We start from the raw sequence: 22,410 nt of genomic DNA on the forward strand, positions 1-22,410 counted from the left end.
AAAGACGTGACACAGCTACAAGTGATTAAAAACAATTATTCTGGGCATGTGCAGTCCTCCCTTCAGACTCTCTGCTCAGGTACAGTATACCTGCTGTCAGAGGTAGCCTAGTGCAAGAAAGACCACCTTTTTCCAACCTTGTTTTTACTTATCCATTTTGTTTTTCCCTCAAAAAATAGTAAATGCAAAGTGGAACCTTTTGAAAGTTTGAAAAGCGCATAAACCTGACCCAGGCAAAGTACAAATCTCTATATTAGTCGATTAACATAATTCATTTAATGGGACTTTATTTGTAGTCAGAAAAGCCAAAAATTATGCAAGGAAGAGACATGCGTGACAAATGCATGACATCAATGCATGACAAATGTATGCGAGATAGAAAATAACCTAATTCAATTAACCCCCCCCCCCCAAAAAAACAAACAAATATCGTCTTAGTATACTGAATTAATTGGAAAAGCTGCATAGAATGAAGCAAGGAAATACGCTTATAATCTCAGGAATGGGTTCATTAATACAGAAATAGTACTATGCAAGCCACAATCCAGAGCATCATATAAGAGCTCTTAGGGGGTAAGTCAACCAAGGATGTAGGAAGGAATCTACAGTACCAGTAAAAGTTTGGACACCTACTCATGGACAACTTCATTTTAACTATTTTCTACATTGTAGAATATTAGGGAAGACATTCAAACTATGAAATAACATGTAGTAACCAAACATACTTGAGATTCTTCAAAGTAGCCAGCCTTTGCCTTGATGACAGCTTTGCACACTCTTGGCATTCTCTCAACCAGCTTCATGAGGTAGTCACCTGGAATGCATTTTCATTTACAGGTGTGCTTTGTAAAAAGTTAATTTGTGGAATTTCTTTCCTTGTCAATGCGTTTGAGCCAATCAGTTGTGTTGTGACAAGTTAGGGATGGTATACAAAAGATAGCCCTATTTGGTAAAAGACCAAGTCCATATTATGGCAAGAAGAGCTCAAATAAACAAATAGAAACGACAGTCCATCACTACTTAAGACATGAAGGTCAGTCAATCTGGAAATGTTTAAGAACTTCAAATGTTTCTTCAAGTGCAGTAGCAAAATCCATCAAGAGCTATGATGAAACTGGCTCTCATGAGGACCGCCACAGGAAAGAAAGACCCAGAGTTACCTCTGCTGCAGAGTATAAGTTCATTAGTTACCAGCCTCCGAAATTGCAGCACAAATAATTGCTTAATAGAGTTCAAGTAACAGACATCTCAACATCAACTGTTCAGAGGAGACTGTGTGAATCAAGCCTTCATGGTGAAATTGCTGCAAACAAACCACTACTAAAGGACACCAATAATAAGAAGAGACTTGTTGGGCCAGGAAACACGAGCAATGGACATTAGACCAGTGTAAATCTGTCCTTTGGTCTGATGAGTCCAAATTTGAGATTTTTAGTTCCAACCTCCGTGTCTTTGTGAGACGCGGAGTAGGTGAATGGATGATCTCTGCAAGTGTGTTTCCCACCGTGAAGCAGGGAGGAGGTGGTGAGATGGTGCTTTGCTGGTGACACCGTCTGATTTATTTTGAATTCAAGGCACACTTAACCAGCATGGCTACCACAGCATTCTGCAGCGATATGCCATTCATGAGACTTTATTTGTACAGTCAGAAAAGCCAAAAATGATGCAAGGAAGAGACATGCATGACAAATGTATGCGAGATGGAAAGTAACCTAATTCACAAGAAAGGTGTTCATGAGTAGGTGTCCAAACTTTTGACTGGTACTGTAGATTCATTCGTGCATCCTTGGTTGACTTACACACACACACCACCCCCCCACACAGAGAGACAGACGACCCCCCCCGAAGATGCTGCTAACGTGACATATGCTGAGTGGTCGAGCCCTGGCTCTATACCCAGGAGCAGATCTCCCATGCCACTTACTGTAGCCACCAGGTGACTGGTGAGGCGGAAGGGACAGGAGGTGACAAGGCTTCACACGCCTGTGGACCAGTTACCTTAGCAGGCACGACAGAGTAATGAGTCCTACCGGGTTGCAACGCAACGGCCTCCCTCTGAGCGTTCCCTCAAACACACATGCCTTACACAATGAGAACATAATTTTATTCTGCCACACCTAATGACACACCTGACCGCAATAGGAACATTAGGGGGACATCTGTGTATAATGTCAATTGCAGAAATGACTTGGCCATTGGCTGTTTAATTTCAAGTCAATGTATCTCCATTACAAAATCCAATAAGCAGAAACGGTGATGAAATATATTAAATATGGAGATAAATCTACAGTGACATTGTGTCTTTATTAGAGGTCGACCGATTAATCAGAATGGCCAATTAATTAGGGCCGATTTCAAGTTTTCATAACAATCGGTAATCGGTATTTTTGGACACTGATTTGCCAATTTTTTTTACACCTTTATTTAACTAGGCAAGTCAGTTAAGAACACATTCTCATTTTCAATGACGGCCTAGGTTAACTGCCTTCTTCAGGGGCAGAACGACAGATTCTTACCTTGTTAGCTCTGGGATTCAATCTTGAAACCTTATGGTTAACTAGTCCAACGCTCTAACCACCTGCTTTACATTGCACTCCACGAGGAGCCTGCCTGTTACATGAATGCAGTAAGAAGCCAAGGTAAGTTGCTAGCTAGCATTAAACTGATCTTATATACATAAAAGAATCAATCAATCATAAATCACAAGTTAACTACTCATGGTTGATGATATTACTAGTTTATCTAGCCTGTCCTGCGTTGCATATAATCGATGCGGTGCGCTTTCGCGAAATAGGACTGTCATTGCTCCAACGTGTACCTAACCATAAACATCAATGTCTTTCTTAAAATCAATACACAAGTATATATTTTTAAACCTGCATATTTAGGTAATATTGCCTGCTAACATACATTTCTTTTAACTAGGGAAAATGTGTCACCTCTTGCAATAAAGTCAGGGTATAAGCAGCAGTTTGGGTCGCCTGGCTCGTGGCGAACTGTGTTTAGACTATTTCTTCCTAACAAAGACAGCCAACTTCGCCAAACGGGGGATGATTTAACAAAAGCGCATTCGCGAAAAAAGCATAATCGTTGCATGACTGTACCTAAACATAAACATCAATGCCTTTCTTAAAATCAATACACAGAAGTATATATTTTTAAACCTGCATATTTAGCTAAAAGAAATCCAGGTTAGCAGGCAATATTAACCAGGTGAAATTGTGTCACTTCTCTTGCGTTCATTGCACGCAGTTTGGGCCGCCTGGCTCGTTGCGAACTAATTTGACAGAATTTTACGTAATTATGACATAACATTGAAGGTTGTGCAATGTAACAGGAATATTTAGACTTAGGGATGCCACCCGTTAGATAAAATACGGAACGGTTCCGTATTTCACTGAAAGAAAAAACGTTTTGTTTTCGAGATGACAGTTTCCGGATTCGACCATATTAATGACCTAAGGCTTGTATTTCTGTGTGTTTATTATATTATAATTAAGTCTATGATTTGATAGAGCAGTCTGACTGAGCGGTGGTAGGCACCAGCAGGCTCGTAAGCATTCATTCAAACAGCACTTTTGTGAAATGGCTAGCTAGTTAGCGGGGTGCACACAAACAGCGTTTCAAACGTCACTCGCTCTGAGACTTGGAGTAGTTGTTCCCCTTGCTCTGCATGGGTAACGCTGCTTCGAGGGTGGCTGTTGTCGATGTGTTCCTGGTTCGAGCCCAGGTAGGGGCGAGGAGAGGGACGGAAGCTATACTGTTACACTGGCAATACTAAAGTGCCTATAAGAACATCCAATAGTCAAAAGTATATGAAAAACAAATCGTATAGAGAGAAATAGTCCTATAATAACTACAACCTAAAACTTCTTACCTGGGAATATTGAAGACTCATGTTAAAAGGAACCACCAGCTTTCATATGTTCTCATGTTCTGAGCAAGGAACTTAAACGTTAGCTTTCTTACATGGCACATATTGCACTTTTACTTTCTTCTCCAACACTTTTGCATTATTTAAACCAAATTGAACATGTTTCATTATTTATTTGAGGCTAAATTGATTTTATTGATGTATTATATTAAGTTAAAATAAGTGTTCATTCAGTATTGTTGTAATTGTCATTATTACAAATAAATAAATAATAATAAAAAAACCAAAAACATTTAATCGTCCGATTAATCCGTATCGGCTTTTTTTTGGTCCTCCAATAATCGGTATCGGTGTTGAAAAATCATAAATCGGTCGACCTCTAGTCTTTATCATGACACCGTTCTTGGATTCTCCTGTTGGTGGCTGACAGTGAGTGGCATGGTTTAACTCTGGAGCAGACACCGACAGGACCTTTTCAGGAAAACAAACAAAAAAAATGCTTATTTCATAACCCCAGGCAACAGCAGAAAATATCATTTTCTCCCCCTTGTCTCCAGGTGTTGATTGAGGTCAAGCAATGTCATGTTTTCGAGAGGCACCTATTCATAGACAAGGGACCAGCATTGTGGCATCGTGTAGGATGACTGTTGAGGTAATGTACCGTAACAGAGTAATGCAGCATGGAGTGATAATCCATATCAAACAAACTGTAACAGTAGCCAATCAACTCTGTTCTACTGCACACAACTCCAACCTAAGCTTGGTAACCTCATCCTTTCCTTTCAAAGAGTACAGCCACATAGGCCCGAATGAATAGATCATTATTACAACCCACTTGTCTTCAAGAACACATTGTCTTCTACAATAATGATCTGACCAAGGAGCAATGATTCTGGCAGCAAAGCAGACAAGTGATTAGCGAATAGTGGCGATTGATTGTGTCTTGACAAAATAAGTTGTGACTGTCTCAGTGTGGAGCCTGGTGCCTAGGCTGGGCAGTCTGACTGGGATGATAGAGCAGGCCAATAATGGGCTGGGTACTGGGGATCAATTCTGCAGCGCTTAATGACGGCTCGGGGAGCTACACAGCGCTGCTAACCTCTGTACCGCCACCTCCACTGCCTCCCTCCTAGCCCCCACCACTGCCTTCACCAAGACCCTCTACTTCCCTCCCTGTGTGATCCGCTGATCGATGGCGGCAGGAGGCGACACACTCCACATAATGGCCTCAATCCATCCTCCTGGAATCCATCCTTTCTATTATTAGGACAGAACAGGGACTGGCAGACTGTTTCATGCAAGCGCGTTTATCTCTGAGCCTGCCTGGTAAAGGCCTAGCTAGCCTAGCATTGAGATTGGCATCAGCACCGGCTATGAGTTCATTAGACATCAGTAGGAATATTATCTGTTAATAGCCTATATGCCATTTCCCCCTGAAATAAACCCGCAGCAATCTCACAGCTCAGTGAAAATGTGTGATGTGGATGAAGCCAGGGAATACATAATCAACGTGCCTCCCGAATAGTACCCTATTCCTTACTGGGACCATAGGGCTCTGGTCAAAGGTAGTATACTATGTTGGGAATAGGGTGCCATTTGAGATTCAGCTTTAGTCTTCTATACCAAATATTCTCTGTACATAGATGTCAGTGTGAATGATCGCCCAGGTAACTAATTAGCAGTAAATTGATAATTAGTTTCAGTTGAGAAGAACACCATCAAGCTCAATGCTCCTTAGCTGAGTGTCTTCAGTAGTTGGTGTATACAACAGAACTTGTGAAATAGAAAAACAAACATGCGATTTGTGGAAGCAGTTAAACATTCAGAAAGTCTGAGGACTGCAAACATGTCAAACTGGATTGTGGTCCAGGGAGGCTACTCTGAAATGGCTGTGATAGAGATTTACTTTTAAATGTTTTTGCAAAAACATGTTTAGCGATTTCAGATTGGCTGCTGTGACGTTAGCACGTGTGTCCTGGACAGTGTCCTGGATCTTTATGGTCAGGTTTTACTGAGTCCTGCTGGCTGGCTGACCAGAGAGTGGAGGGGTCTGGGGAGCAGACAGATTGAGCTCCGCTCCTCTCCTCCAAGGCAGCATTCATCAGTCTGACACACAGACTGGCTGCCACCATGGAGAGGCAGGGCTAACAATGTAGATCGAGATATTAACTATTAAACACAGGGGTCAGAGGGGCTGCTGATGGGGCTTTAGTGTGCCAATGGACCTGGTGTACTGGCTGACCTTGGGCGTACTGACTAAGGCCTGGTATGTCTGGCACCTCGTCAGGGAATGACAGGGGAAACACAGAGGCAACACATTTTCGGCTGACCAGGCACGGCACTACTCACGTTGAATTGAATGATGTCATAGGTCAGGTAGTGCGGGACAGGCTGGCCGTTCACCTTGTCAATAATCATCTCCTGTGGAAACAAGAGACAGAAAAGTGTTCAGAGGGGGTGGTGAGGACATTTTAGACAGACAGAGACACAGAGAGACAGACAAAGACACAGAGAGAGCACAGAGAGAGCGACAGACAGGTCAGAGCAAGGTGTTGAAGGGAAAACTTTCCCACTCAGACAATGAGAGGAGCATCCTGGAACGTGCCGGTCCAACAGCGGGGGGTAACTAAGCACTCTCAAAGGTGCCGGCTGCGTCTCCTGAGGAGTGCGGACGGCAGCCTGCGGCACAGACCAGGAAGTACCAGGGAGAGGAACGGCAAATGGCAGGCAGCGGCAGAAATAGATTTAAACATTCATTATTCAACAGCGTGGAGTTGAGAATCAGGTACATCAGAGCTGGGGAGAGGCCCAACTGACACATGACTGAGTTTACAGTGACGTCATGCAACTAGGTGGTGCAGGGGGAGGGAGAGAAAGAGAGAGTATGAATTATACAGTACGCACCACCATTCTGACACATTTCCATAGGAACATTAAGGGAAATACTGCTTTACTGTTATTATGACATTCACTCTAGTTTGTCCTTTTAAGGGATTTTACTCATCAACTATTAACTCAAATGTGAGTGTATAATTGCAGGCAAATATAAGACAACACTTACTCAAATGATGACACTACAGCGGTGAACTACAGGGCAAACAGCTAGCTTTTATTCTCACTGACATTGGACAAGTTGTTGTGAATTGCTCTGGGGGAGATGAAGACAGTTCTGTAGACATGAGTTGACATACAACCCATTGAGACACCAAGCCTATCCCGCCTCTTTTACGCTGCTGCTACTCTGTTTATCATCTATGCATAGTCACTTTAACTCTACCTACATGTACATATTACCTCAACAAACCTGTGCCCCCGCTGTTATTTTACTGCTGCTCTTTAATTATTTGTTATTATTATTTAAATGTATTTATTTTTTACCCAACACCTATTTTTCTTAAAACTGCATTGTTAGTTAAGGGCTTGTAAGTAAGCATTTCATTGTAAGGTAATACCTGTTGTATTCGGCGCATGAGACAGATACAATTTGATTTGATGATTGCAAAGTTGAACATAAAAAAACTCTATGAACAAAGACTACTTTTAACAAAACATTTTTTTTACGCAAACCTTGGAGAAATCATCTGAAGAAAAGAGATTGATGGCTAAGCAAACTCACCTCCCACATAACTGGGCTGCTGTACAGAATGCAGGGCTGTGTACACAGGCATGAGGCATAAAGACAGCTAGCTTCTTCTCTCCTTGGTTCCCATTAGGGAGGGTGATAAGTGACTGGTGTCTTGTGCACCTGCTGTTTGGGGAGCACTGAGACCTGGGTGAGGTGACCTAGGCGGCGTTTAAATTGGCATCCTATTCCCTATATAGTGCACTATTTTTGACCAGGGTTCATAGTAAAGAGCACTATATAGGGAACAGGGTGCCATTTCAGATGCCGCCTAGGTCACCTCACCCAGGTCCCAGCACAAGAGAGAGATGGGACAGAAATCCCAGGAAAGTATAAAGACTAGAGGTCAACCGATTAATCGGAATGGCCGATTAATTAGGGCCGATTTCAAGTTTTCATAACAATCGGTATTTTTGGCCACCGATTTTTTGACATTTTTTTTTATAAATATTTTTTTAACTAGGAAAGTCAGTTAACCTGTTTGGGATAGGGGCAGTATTTTCACGGCCGGATTAAAAACGTACCCGAATTAATCTAGTTACTACTCCTGCCCAGAAACTATAATATGCATATAATTAGTAGATTTGGATAGAAAACACTCTAAAGTTTCTAAAACTGTTTGAATGCTGTCTGTGAGTATAACAGAACTCATATGGCAGGCCAAAACCTGAGAAGATTCCATACAGGAAGTGCCCTGTCTGACAATTTGTTCTCCTTCTGTGGCATCTCTATCGAAAATACAGCATCTCTGCTGTAACGTGACATTTTCTAAGACTTCCATTGGCTCTCAGAAGGAGCCAGAGAGTGGAATGACGCCTCTGCAGTCTCTGGGCGAAAAACAGCAGGAGTTTTTGTGAGTGGTAGGGAATAATGACACTGGAGATGCGCGTCCACGAGACGACTCAATTTTTTTCATTCAGTCTTTGAATGAATACAACGTCGCCCAGTTGGAATAATCGCTATTTTACGAGAAAAATAACATAAAAATTGATTTTAAACAGCGTTTGACATGCTTCGAAGTACGGTAATGGAATGTTTTGAAATGTTTTGTCACGAAATGCGCCGGCGCGTCACCCTTCGGATAGTGACTTGAACGCACGAACACAACGGAGGTATTTAAATATAACTATGGATTATTTGGAACCAAAACAACATTTGTTGTTGAAGTAGAAGTCCTGGGAGTGCATTCTGACGAACAGCAAAGGTAATCCAATTTTTCTTATAGTAAATCTGAGTTTGGTGAGGGCCAAACTTGGTGGGTGTCAAATTAGCTAGCCATGATGGCCGGGCTATGTACTCAGAATATTGCAAAATGTGCTTTCGCCGAAAAGCTATTTTAAAATCTGACACCGCGATTGCATAAAGGAGTTCTGTATCTATAATTCTTAAAATAATTATGTTTTTTGTCAACGTTTATCGTGAGTAATTTAGTAAATTCACCGTAAGTTTTCGGTGGGTATGCTAGTTCTGAACATCACATGCTAATGTAAAAAGCTGTTTTTTGATATAAATATGAACTTGATTGAACAAAACATGCATGTATTGTATAACATAATGTCCTAGGAGTGTCATCTGATGAAGATCATCAAAGGTTAGTGCTGCATTTAGCTGTGGTTTTGGTTTTTGTGACATATATGCTTGCTTTGAAAATGGCTGTGTGATTATTTTTGGCAGGGTACTCTCCTGACATAATCTAATGTTTTGCTTTCGCTGTAAAGCCTTTTTGAAATCGGACAATGTGGTTAGATTGAGAGTCTTGTCTTTAAAATGGTTTAAAATAGTCATATGTTTGAGAAATTGAAGTTATAGCATTTTTGAGGTATTTGTATTTCGCGCCACGCTCTACCATTGGATATTGGCGAGGCTAGCGGAACGTCTGTCCCTAACAGGTTGAGAACACATTCTTATTTTCAATGACGGCCTAGGAACGGTGGGTTAACTGCCTTGTTCAGGGGCAGAACGACAGATTTTTACCTTGTCAGCTTGGGGATTGAATCTTGCAACCTTACGGTTAACTAGTCCAACGCTCTAACCACCTGCTTTACATTGCACTCCACGAGGAGCCTGCCTGTTACGCGAATGCAGTAAGAAGCCAAGGTAAGTTGCTAGCTAGCATTAAACTTATCTTATAAAAAACTATCAATCAATCATAATCACTAGTTAACTAGTAATATCATCAACCATGTGTAGTTTATTTAGCCTGTCCTGCGTTGCATATAATCGATGCGGTGCGCATTTGTGAAAAAGGTTGCGCCAACTTGTACCTAACCATAAACATCGTCTTTCTTAAAATCAATACACAAGTATATATTTTTAAACCTGCATATTTAGTTAATATTGCCTGCTAACATGAATTTCTTTTAACTAGGGAAAATGTGTCACCTCTGCAACAGAGTCAGGGTATATGCAGCAGTTTGGGCCGCCTGGCTCGTTGCGAACTGTGTTTAGACTATTTCTTCCTAACAAAGACAGCCAACTTCGCCAAACGGGGGATGATTTAACAAAAGCGCATTCGCGAAAAAAAAGCACAATCGTTGCACGACTGTACCTAACCATAAACATCAATGCCTTTCTTAAAATCAATACACAGAAGTATATATTTTTAAACCTGCATATTTAGCTAAAAGAAATCCAGGTTAGCAGGCAATATTAACCAGGTGAAATTGTGTCACTTCTCTTGCGTTCATTGCACGCAGAGTCAGGGTATATGCAACAGTTTGGGCCGCCTGGCTCGTTGCGAACTAATTTGCCACAATTTTACGTAATTATGACATAACATTGAAGGTTGTGCAATGTAACAGGAATATTTAGACTTAGGGATGCCACCCGTTAGATAAAATACGGAACGGTTCCGTATTTCACTGAAAGAATAAACGTGATAGTTTCCGGATTCGACCATATTAATGACCTAAGGCTCGTGTTTGTTTGTGTTATGTTATAATTAAGTCTATGATTTGATAGAGCAGTCTGACTGAGCGATGGTAGGCAGTAGCAGGCTTGTAAGCATTCATTCAAGCAGCTCTTCGCAATGCATTGCACTGTTTATGACTTCAAGCCTGTCAACTCCCAAGATGAGGCTGGTGTAACCGATGTGAAATGGCTAGCTAGTTAGCAGGTGCGCGCTAATAGCGTTTCAAACATCACTCGCTCTGAGACTTGGAGTAGTTGTTTCCCTTGCTCTGCATGGGTAACGCTGCTTCGAGGGTGGCTGTTGTCGATGTGTTCCTGGTTCGAGCCCAGGTAGGAGCGAGGAGAGGGACGGAAGCTATACTGTTACACTGGCAATACTAAAGTGCCTATAAGAACATCCAATAGTCAAAGGTATATGAAATACAAATCGTAGAGAGAAATAGTCCTATAATTCCTATAATAACTTCAACCTAAAACTTCTTGCCTGGGAATATTGAAGACTCATGTTAAAAGGAACCACCAGCTTTCATATGTTCTCATGTTCTGAGCAAGGAACTTAAACGTTAGCTTTCTTACATGGCACATAATGCACTTTTACTTTCTTCTCCAACTTTGTTTTTGCATTATTTAAACCAAATTGAACATGTTTCATTATTTATTTGAGGCTAAATTGATTTTATTGATGTATTATATTAAGTTAAAATAAGTGTTCATTAAGTATTGTTGTAATTGTCATTATTACAAATAAATAAAAATCTATAAAAAAAAAAATAATAATAATAATAAAATATAAAAAGTTGTATTTAAAAAAAAAAAAGAAAAAAATTAAAATCGGCATCGGCTTTTTTTTGGTCCTCCAATAATCGGTACCGGCGTTGAAAAATCATAATCGGTCGACCTCTAATAAAGACAGGGTGGGCATGCCTCGAATTTCATTGCGGCCTTGGCGGCCATGCACGTAGATGCCCCCTTGTGTGGCCGGAATGCCCCTAAAAAAAATCCATGCCTTTTTCGGCCAAAGTGGCCTTTGTGCCCTTGGGCTGAATATAGTAATTATAATTCCCTTCTCCCGGCTGCCAATCGCACCTCCTCGAAGCACCTTTTACTCACATGGCTCTCTCAGATATATCAATTCTTATTAGCCAATGCCCGTCATGTGATCGAGTCTTTCTAACAAGAATCGGAGCTCCGAAGAAGGCTACAAGAAAAGACAGACACGTCGAGGATGCAACGGCGCATGTCCTTCTTATCAAAATCTGAGGCACATATTGAAGATGTTAGAAGAACTGTCCACATTTACTTTTCATCAGCAAACATGATGAGTAACGAACATTTTGGTTAATAGCCTTGCAGATTAATAGCCTGGCAGATTGGGCCCCTCTTGAAGGCCTGAGGAGCAAGACATTCAGAGAGGAGAGAGGAAGAGAGAGAGGAAGAGAGAGGAAGAGAGAGAGGAAGAGAGAGAGGAAGAGAGAGAGGAGAGAGAGAGAGAGAGAGAGGAAGAGAGAGAGAGAAACAGACACAGACAGAAAAGAGAGAGAAAGACAAAGACAGAGGGGAGAGAGTGTGTAGCAAATCAGATACATATCGAATGCAGTAGATCAATTGCATGAAATCTAACTTCAAAGTTTCACTCCAACTGAAATTGACTTGCTTTTTACATGGATTTAATCATATTCAAAAACAGCTGCTTCAGAATTACTCAGAGCCACAGTTTCAACGGCATCTTTTACAGTTTAAATCAAAACATGGTTGGGTTAATAAAGTATCTGGGGAACAAAACTGCATCAAACTCCAAACACTGAACTCACCTCAACCTCTACCTACAAAAACAACCACATTATATTCTACAGCACATAGACACTTTCAAACCAATTCTCTCCTCTACTGACAAAACTGGATGACAAAAAAGTCAGACTGATATCTTGTGATGTTATTTAGATCCTAAAGCCGCTCTACTTCAATGCAAATGTGCCAGCCTGCAGTTAGAGACAGCCATATCTTCAAATAGCATGATGTGCTGCTACGTTCACCGGCAGTGACGAGGTAGGCGAGTTGTTTCACTCATTGAGGAAGTTTTAGCACTAATCCTGAATTAGTTCTCAGGCTTTTGCAGGTGAGATACGGGACATAGTTTGCATTAAGAAATACGCTGCACTTTCCTTGGCCTCGGGAAGACCACATAAGCCTGCAGTACAAAGACAGTCCTTCTGGATGCATATTAAAGTTTGATTATGAGGAACTTTGAGAAAGCTCTGACTGCATCTACAGTACAGGACTGGAGGCAAAGCCATGAAAACAATGTTGATCCAGTCATCCAAGAGGAGTGGTGTTAGGCCTTAATGTAGTCATACGCTCGAGCACTACTTTGACTCCTATCATTCTTCAATGCCCCTGTCAGGACACTCAGCACCAGATGCAGAAAGTTCCTCATGGTTACTCATTCAAACCATCCCAGTGAAACACATCAGATCTAATCCTACTGCTGAGGACCTTCGTGTAATTGCAATATTGTCATGCAATAGAGAGGCGTGTAAAACAGGATATTTCTGAAAGTCAAGTTAATCTGGGTTCTCTAAGACGTTCCATTAACATGGATGGTGATGGAGAGAGAACTGTGGGAGAATGGTGGTGCAGACTGCAGACCCCAACTGTTATGTATCCCACAGCCTGCCACGCCACTTCCGTTCTTACTGCCTGATCCCTCCATCAGATTGTTCTTTGCATTCTATTGAAGGCAAGGCAAAGAGCAAAGCACAAACAAAAGCTGTCATGCCAACTGCTCCTCTGTTTCGGTAAATTAATAAACAATCTAAGTCAACATGAAAACTGAGGAGAAAAGTCAACCCATGAAAGTCAACAACAGGAGAGCTGAGAGGATAGGATCAAACACAAATCGCGGAAACACACTTCCTCCTACAATCAACACAAACAAAAACCCGCTCAGCAATGTGCAATTACATGGCAGAGTTGATTAATCCAATTATATGCTTCCAGTAGGCTGACCGGCAGCAGTTCTCTCTCCATCAACAAATGCCAAGTGAAGCAGGATGTTTTAATGAGCAACACTGTATCGGTTAGCGTTTTATTCCTAAAGGTTAAGTAGCCTAATCAACACATCCTAAAACAGTGGCAAATGAGCTTGCACCCCATTACACCACTTTATAACATTAGTGCAATCATGTAGCGCTGACTGCACCAAGCTTTTTCTGCAAACTTCTAAATGAATACAAAAGGCGGGCCGTGCCTGGCCTGTTAGATGGCGATGTGAACCCCTTCTAAAATGCAGTGACAGATGTACAGCTCCCCAGAGGAGAGGGGACTGGTGACAGATGGACAGCTCTCCAGGGTAAAGGGGACTGGTGACAGATGGACTGCTCCTCAGAGGAGAGGGGACTGGTGACAGATGGACTGCTCCCCAGAGGAGAGGGGACTGGTGACCGAGACGGACAACTCTCCAGGGGAGAGGGGACTGGTGACAGATGGACTGCTCCCCAGAGGAGAGGGGACTGGTGACAGAGACGGACAGCTCTCTAAAGGAGAGGGGACTGGTGACAGAGATGGATGGCAGATCACTGCCAACTTTACTGCATTTCCTACAGTGTGAGCAGCAGAAAGAACAAAAAAAAAGCCTTAATCATATATGGATTAGACCTAATTAATTTGCCATCTATACCAGCTGGTTCAGAGAGCTCTAGAAGGCATCCAGGTCACTGAGTTGTGTGGAATACAAAAGGGTCTGTTCCAAATGGCACCCTATTTCCTAATCTACTAAATAGGGGAAAGGGTTCATTTGGAATGCAGACAATATGAGACAGGCCCAGAGAGAGAACTCATGAGAGAGCCTCTCAGCCAATGAAAGATGGGCATGCACTCTCATAGCCAACCAAGACCTCCAAAGAGCTGGATACGACACCTCCACTTCTGACCTGCTACAGGATTACGAGCAGGGCCATGAAAAACTCCTGGCCCCAATTATGAGATACAACAGCATGGCGTTAAAGTAAGAGGCATATAATCTTCCAGTGAAAGGTCTGCTGGAGCTATATGATTTCAAGGTTTTACTGCTAACCTACAAAGCATTACATGGGCTTGCTCCTACCTATCTTTCCGATTTGGACCTGCCGTACATACCAACACGTACGCTACGGTCACAAGACGCAGGCCTCCTAATTGTCCCTAGAATTTCTAAGCAAATGGCTGGAGGTAGGGCTTTCTCCTATAGAGCTCCATTTTTATGGAATGGTCTGCCTACCAATGTGAGAGACGCAGACTCAGTCTCAACCTTTAAGTCTTTACTGAAGACTTATCTCTTCAGTAGGTCCTATGATTAAGTATAGTCTGGCCCAGGAGTGTGAAGGTGAACGGAAAGGCTGGAGCAACGAACCGCCCTTGCTGTCTCTGCCTTGCCGGTTCCCCTCTTTCCACTGGGATTCTCTGCCTCTAACCCTTTTACAGGGGCTGAGTCACTGGCTTACTGGTGTTCTTCCATGCCGTCCATGGGAGGGGTGCGTCACTTGAGTGGGTTGAGTCACTGACGTGGTCTTCCTGTCTGGGTTGGCGCCCCCCCTTGGGTTGTGCCATGGCGGAGATCGTTGTGGGCTATACTCGGCCTTGTCTTAGGACGGTAAGTTGGTGGTTGGAGACATCCCTCTAGTGGTGTGGGGGCTGTGCTTTGGCAAAGTGGGTGGGGTTATATCCTGCCTGTTTGGCCCTGTCCGGGGGTATTATCGGATGGGGCCACAGTGTCTTCTGATCCCTCCTGTCTCAGCCTCCAGTATTTATGCTGCAGTAGTTTATGTGTCGGGGGGCTAGGGTCAGTCTGTTACATCTGGAGTATTTCTCTCGTCTTATCCGGTGTCCTGTGTGTATTTAAATATGCTCTCTCTAATTCTCTCTTTCTGTCTTTCTCTCGGAGGACCTGAGCCCTAGGACCATGCCTCAGGACTACCTGGCATGATGACTCCTTGCTGTCCCCAGTCCACCTGGCCGTGCTGCTGCTCCAGTTTCAACTGTTCTGCCTGCGGCTATGGAACCCTGACCTGTTCACCGGACATGCTTGTTGCACCCTCGACAACTACTATGATTATTATTATTTGACCATGCTGGTCATTTATGAACATTTTAACATTTTAACATCTTGACTATGTTCTGTTATAATATCCACCCTGCACAGCCAGAAGAGGACTGGCCACCCCTCATAGCCTGGTTCCTCTCTAGGTTTCTTCCTAGGTTTTTGGCCTTTCTAGGGTTTTTCCTAGGGAGTTTTTCCTAGCCACCGTGCTTCTTTCACATGCTTTGCTTGCTGTTTGGGGTTTTAGGCTGGGTTTCTGTACAGCACTTTGAGAATATCAGCTGATGTACGAAGGGCTATATAAAAATCAATTTGATTTGATTTGATATGATATACTAGTCCATAGACAGGATGTCAGTTGAACTCCTCATCCCTGTGACTGAGGAGTGGTGGGCCACATCTGCCTTGCCTTGGGGTCTTCTGCTCCTATAAGCTCTGTTCTGGGAGAACCACTGACTACCTGCACCTGCTCTGCTGCTACTCTGACAAAGACTCAGGAGTCTGGACAACAGCATCCCTGGTGTCCCATTAGCAGTGCTCTCTTTAAAACGCTTACATACAGACACACAATCATGTTCAGTCATCCTCTAATCTAGTCATTTTATTCTACCCTTCATTCCCATTTTCAACAATTCACTTCCGGTCTAATGCAATTTCATGCAAGTGCTCATCAGGTATAACTCTATGATGTCAAATCTGAAAGACTCACTGACAAAATAAAGGCAACGGCATTGTATGTAGGTTCTGAACAGCAGTACGCTGTTGAACAGTGCCTGTGGATGCCATGTGCACATGATTACCACAAGGCCCTCAGCCTTGAGTAGAGTGTAGGCTATAGCCCTTCTCATCCACACATAATCAACAAAAAAAGCTAACCGTCTCTAGCTTAATGGAGGGCTTTTAGTGAAGGACATATAGTCTCATCGTCACTTTTATATTGAAACGGTTCAAGGTGGACCTGGCCCCTTGAAACTGTACTAGTCCTTCATACCTCTCCTCCACTGGAGGTGATCAATACTGGGAGGTGAGGTTGACTCTGTTCTCTAGGGCTGTATCCCAAATGGCACCATTTTCCCTATATAGTGCACTACATAGGGAATAGGGTGCCATTTGTAACATGTCCTAGCTCTGCTGTTCTCCACTACCACTGATCAGAAGAGATGGAGGAAAAAGCTAGTCACTAAGCCCAGAGATACTTTTTACATATTATTTGACCCACTTCATATGTATATACTGTATTCTAGTCAAGGCCACCCTATTTAACTATTACTACACATATACTATTCTATCCACGTATTCTTCAGATATACTATATATTCTATCCACATACTGTCCATAAATACCATTACACACACACCTATTTATACTCTGGACTTAGACATTGCTCGTCCTAATATTTCTTAATTCCATTCTTTTACTTTTTAGATGTGTGTAGTGTTGTTTATTGTTAGATATTACTGCATTGTTGGAGTTAGGAAGACAAGCATTTCGCTAAACCCACAATAACATCTGCTAAATATGTCAAAAATCAAAACTCCAAAACCTACAACCCAATTTTGACCAAAATTAACCGGAGAGATTACAGCAACCAAGGTTTCCTTTTTCCAAGCTATACAGAGGGTGCTCTAGGAAACAAACAGCAGAGACCTGAGCTGCCAGGCTTGCAAGGACAGACCAGATACAATTTCAATTAGCACTGAGGTGTGAAGTAAAAGGCGTCGAGGCCTTTGGGCCCAACAAGTGGCAGGAGTCTTTGAAGCGCCCTTTGAAGCCCCCTCCTGCTGTTCAAAGACCATTCACTGGCATTTTCTACAAGAAATTTGCCTCCAGAAATAAAAGCTTCTCCGAAGTCGGTGACACCTACTGCCGTTGCCTGCTGCACTGCGGCTTGGATTCCACCTGGCAATCTGTTCACCTTTTGCCTTGGCCTGTCTCCCTCTGTCTGGTACTGGTACCCCCATCACTGCAACCTTAAAGGTCCTCAATGTCACCATTGCCCTTGATTCTAAGCAATATTGTGCTGCTATTTTTATTGACTTGGCCAAAGCCTTTGATATAGTAGACCATTCCATTCTTGTGGGCCGGCTAAGGAGTATTGGCGTCTCTGAGGGGTCTTTGGCCTGGTTTGCTAACTACCACTCTCAAAGAGTACAGTTAAAGTCAGAAAATCTGCTGTCTCAGCCACTGCCTGTCACCAAGAGAGTACCCCAAGGCTCAATCCTAGGCCCCACACTCTTCTCAATTTAAATCAACATAGCTCAGGTAGTAGGAATCTCTCTCGTCCATTTATATGCAGATGATACAGTCTTATACACAGTTGGCCCCTCCCTGGATTTTGTGTTGAATGCTCTACAACAAAGCTTTCTTAGAGTCCAACAAGCTTTCTCTACCCTTTACCTTTGTTTTGGAAGTGTTCAGAACAAGGTTGTGTGGTTTGGTAAGAAGAATGCCCCTCTCCCCACCAGTGTGATTCCTACCACTGAGGGTTTAGAGCTTGAGGTAGTCACCTCATACAAGAACTTGGGAGTATGGTTAGACGGTACACTGTCGTCCACTCAGCCTATATCAAAGCTGCATACTAAAGTTAAATCGAGACTTGGTTTCCGCTATCGTAATAGCTCCCCTTTCACCCCAGCTGCCAAACTAACCCTGATTCAGATGACCATCCTACCCATGCTAGATTCCGGAGAGGTAATTTATAGATCGGCAGGTAAGGGTGCTCTCGAGCGGCAAGATGTTTTTTTACCATTCAGCCATCAGATTTGCCACCAATGCTCCTTATAGGACACATCACTGCACTCTATACTCCTCTGTAAACTGGTCATCTCTGTATACCCGTCGCAAGACCCACTGACTGATACTTATTTATAAAACCCTCTTAGGCCTCAATCCCCCCTATCTGAGATATCTAATGCAGCCCTCATCCTCCACATACAACACTCGTTCTGCCAGTCACATTCTGTTAAAGGTCCCCAAAGCACACACATCCCTGGGTGGCACCTCTTTTCAGTTTGCTGCAGCTAGTGACTGGAACGAGCTGCAACGAACAAAACACTGAAACTGGACAGTTCTCAATCTTGTCATTCTAACTCAATCATGAACACTCTTACTGACAGTTGCTTTGTGTGATGTATTGTTGTCTCTACCTTCTTGCCCTTTGTGCTGTTGTCTGTGCCCAATAATGTTTGTACCATGTTGTGTTGCTACCATGCGTTGCTGCCTTGCTATGTTGTCTCCGGTCTCTCTTCATGTAGTGTTGTCTCTTGTTGTGATGTGCGTTTTGTCCTAAATTTATATTTAATCCCAGCCCCCGCAGGAGGCCTTTTGGTAGGCTGTCATTGTAAATTACAATTTGTTCTTTAACTGACTTGCCTAGTTAAAAGGCTAAATAAATATAAATACAAATAAATTAATGTGTATGCGACCAATAAAATATGAGTTGCTTTGATTTGAGACAGTGATTGTCAGGAAAGTGAAACAGATGAGAGGATATTTAATTAATGACGGTGGTGGATGATGTACAATGGAAGTTTTTCAGCAAATTGAGAATGGTTTCCGAGCTCACAATGACTTTATTGAATGTGTTTCAGTGAGCTTGTAGACAACTGCTGATGTGACAAGGGTGAATTGAAAACGATCCATTCGATTACAATGCAGCACTGCCTGGCCTTGCATACAATGGCTTCAGCAAACATGAAGTTTGAGGAGACGAGGCAATATCTCCGCTCCTGCAGAAGGACAATTTCAAACCACACCACTCCCATCTCCTTCCTAAAATTGGCCCGATGTTCCTAGAAGAACAACAAAAGACGTGTCATTATATTTTGGAATGAAATTGGACAGTTGTGTCACCCACTGAGAAGACAACAGTTATTGCAGAAGGCTAAAGTGGTCCCCCTGTCATCTAATTGACCAATTAGTCTCTGCTGTCAAGTGCCTTATGTAGTGAGTCTGGAGGAGTCACTGCAGCCTAACTCTGAGGGGCCCTTCCTCATCAGTCAAGGATCCTAAGTCACATTTCCCTCCCACTCTCGCGCCCTTTCAAGGCATCATAATGACGATGTATACCCGGTGCCAAAATATAATGGATCCCAAAAATGTAGGCCCTACGACAATTCAAAATACCCTTTTATTCATACTGGCAGAAATCCCTCTCCACCTGCTGTTCTCCACCCCCCTCCTCCAATGCAGTTCTGTAAGGCTCTGATTTCCCCTCATCTACCAGCCTTGTCCCCCAGTGCTTTGATCCTAATGATGCAGAGGCCATTGTGTTGGCTCCTAGCAGTGGTGCCCAGAGGCCTGAGTGACAGCAGCTCCACCCCCCTCGGGGACCCTCAGATCAGATCCAGCAGCTTTGCACATCATTAGTGAGCAGCAGAGTCCAGTGGCAGGAAGGGCAGGGCAAGGCTGCCACTCAAACAACCCTAACACCCCCAGTGGTAGAGGAGTGTGGGCCTATTTCTCCTATTTGACACCAGTGAGAAAGGTTATTTTACATAAATAAATTAGGTGTATGATCAAGCGTTGCCATATTGTACATGACACTTGTGCTGAGTTCCTCTTTACACTCTCAGAGCCAGTAACATACTAAACAAACTAGTAATACTGAATAGGTAGAAGAGAGCCATGACCTCTGACAAACACATAGTATGGTATTTCAGTACACATAATGGATTTACAATCCACGAAAATGTTTCAGTATTGGGCAACAGCCTCTAAGTGTTGTAACGTTAGATCAAATTCAACAGAAATTTGGATTTTTAATATAAGGACTTGTACTGTATATTGATCTGGGTTTGGGCTGTGTGCAATAAAATCATCTCCAGAAAATCATCTGACAGATCAACACAGAACAGGCGATATTAGATCTCGGTCTCCTTTAATAGCCAGGAGATACAATCTAATACTTCTTACACCATCAGTCCTACTGATTACTCCTTTTGAGAAAATGACTGCAACTAGGCTACACAAGGGAAGGGGGTGAGAGGAGGAGGCAAAATTAGGAATTAAGCTCTTGTCCACTGTTGGTCTGAGATAAGAGTGTCTAGAGCAGAGGTTCTCAATCCTGGTCCTGGGGACCCAAAGGGGAGCACCTTTTTGTTTTTGCCCTAGCACTACACACCTGATTCAAATCATCAAAGCCTGATGAGTTTATTTGAATCAGGTGTGTAGTGCTAGGGCAAAAACAAAAATGTGCACCCCTTTGGGTCCCCAGGACCAGGATTGAGAACCACTGGTCTAGAGGCCCAGTGTCACTCTTCCTTCTTAACCCATGGATCAGGACCTGGATCAAGACCCCTATGTCCCAAATGGACCCATTCCATTTATAGTGCACAACTTCTGACCAGGGCCCGTAGGAATAGAGTGCTATTTGGGATGTATAACTACTCAGTCCCCCTCCTAACCCCTCAGCCACCCTCCTACTCACCTCAGCCACCCCACTGATTAGCAGTCAGCTCCCTCTCTCTCCATGGAGGGAAGCAGCAGACTGTCACACTGATCGAACCACCACCTCCCTTCCTTCAGTCCAGAGAGGACTGATTGTATCACTTCTTCAGATTGGTGAAGTGTGCGTGGAGTGTACACTGTTTGGAGACTGTTGAAATATTTGTAAGCAGCAAAAATTGAAACGATGCTAGAAAATGAATTTCTTATGCTCACTGAGGTGGCTAGGGTGAGTGGCTGGAGAGATGTGGAAGAAACAAGAGGTTCTTTGTGTGAGTCACTTCAATAAGATGGAGAAAAAAAACCAAGTCATGCTTACTTTGGACTGACAGTGTGTGCGTGTGTTTACTGTTGACTACCCAGAAAACCCATGGGAATATGTGCAGAGCCAATCTTGCCGGACCACCTTGAGTGCAGACACATTGCCAATTGAAGACTCCCAATCCAGCACTTAAAACGATAAGCGTCAGGAATTCTCGGCATAATCCGCAAGGATGAATTAAGATCAAACTGCACAACGGCAATCAATCAGCAAGTCTCCCTTCCCGAAATAAATGCGCCAGAATCCTTGAAATTCCTATAAAATCTCATCACCACGGTATGACAATTTCACAGCTCTTAATTGCTTCTAGCATTGAAGGCTCATATTTCAGAAATGTGAACACTTATTATCCCAATTCCTGGGATCAGGGTTGCCAGTCGAACAAAAATGTCCAGATAAAATCTCTCAAAACCTGCCCACAAGGTCTGAAAACGTCATTTATTTTTCGCCGCAGCAAAAGAGTTGCCACATTTATCCAATAAACCCTTTTTCCATAACATTATCAAGCGAATTAAGGAACATCAACGTAACTTGTAACAATATAATGCTAAAAATGGTTTTCCAGCAATATAATTGAGAAAGGAATTTATGTCGCAAGAGAAATTATCATTTGTCCGTATTTAAACTCGGCAGAATTTTCCATCAACGGATATCGATTGAACTCGACTGTTATGACTGTAAATAAATCCCTTTTGCACATGTGCATAAGAAAATCCGACAGGAGAGTTTGAGTGACGAAGGTTGGACAGAGGATCTCGAAATCTCTGCGCAAGAAACTTGGACGACCTTCAAAAACCAATGTTAGGCTATTTTCTGGCAACTGTGCCTTATTATTTGCCAGATGTTGACTACAAGCTGTTATAAATGGCCTATTTGCAAGATTGACTTGTCATTTCAATAGGCATAGGCTACTGACTAATATCTGGGTTTATGATTGTAATTCACTTTGCCATGGTTTGCTTAGCTAGATGCAGGAAGCCTATAGGCCCTGATTTGCCTGCATCTAATTTCAGATCGCCTACAGTAGCCTATGCAAGATGTGTTGCAAGATGCAAGCACTATATAGGGAATAGGGTGTCATTTGGGACGCATCCTGAGACTTATCATCTGAGGTGCTTTTCAGGCTTTATGTAGCTGAACGTCACCACCATTCAGAGAGGATG

The 22,410-nt window shown here is 42.9% G+C and overlaps 1 protein-coding gene across 5 annotated transcripts in view; it reads right to left on the minus strand.

The window, feature by feature from the left end:
* LOC106571291 (mRNA-capping enzyme) overlaps positions 1-22,410 on the minus strand; it is a 150,634-nt gene that overhangs the window by 95,676 nt on the left and 32,548 nt on the right. For 3 of the 5 annotated variants that reach the window (XR_014380614.1, XR_014380613.1, XR_006759156.2), the window contains one exon: positions 18,974-19,271. The gene's annotated coding sequence lies outside the window, so the exon portion shown is untranslated. Of the gene's footprint in view, positions 1-6,223; positions 6,296-18,973; positions 19,272-22,410 lie in introns of those variants that run through there. The other 2 variants (XR_014380615.1, XM_082961712.1) reach the window with 1 other exon arrangement.

The sequence above is a fragment of the Salmo salar genome, chromosome 15, assembly GCF_965601325.2.
Source record: "Salmo salar chromosome 15, fSalSal1, whole genome shotgun sequence".
Taxonomy (NCBI): domain Eukaryota; kingdom Metazoa; phylum Chordata; class Actinopteri; order Salmoniformes; family Salmonidae; genus Salmo; species Salmo salar.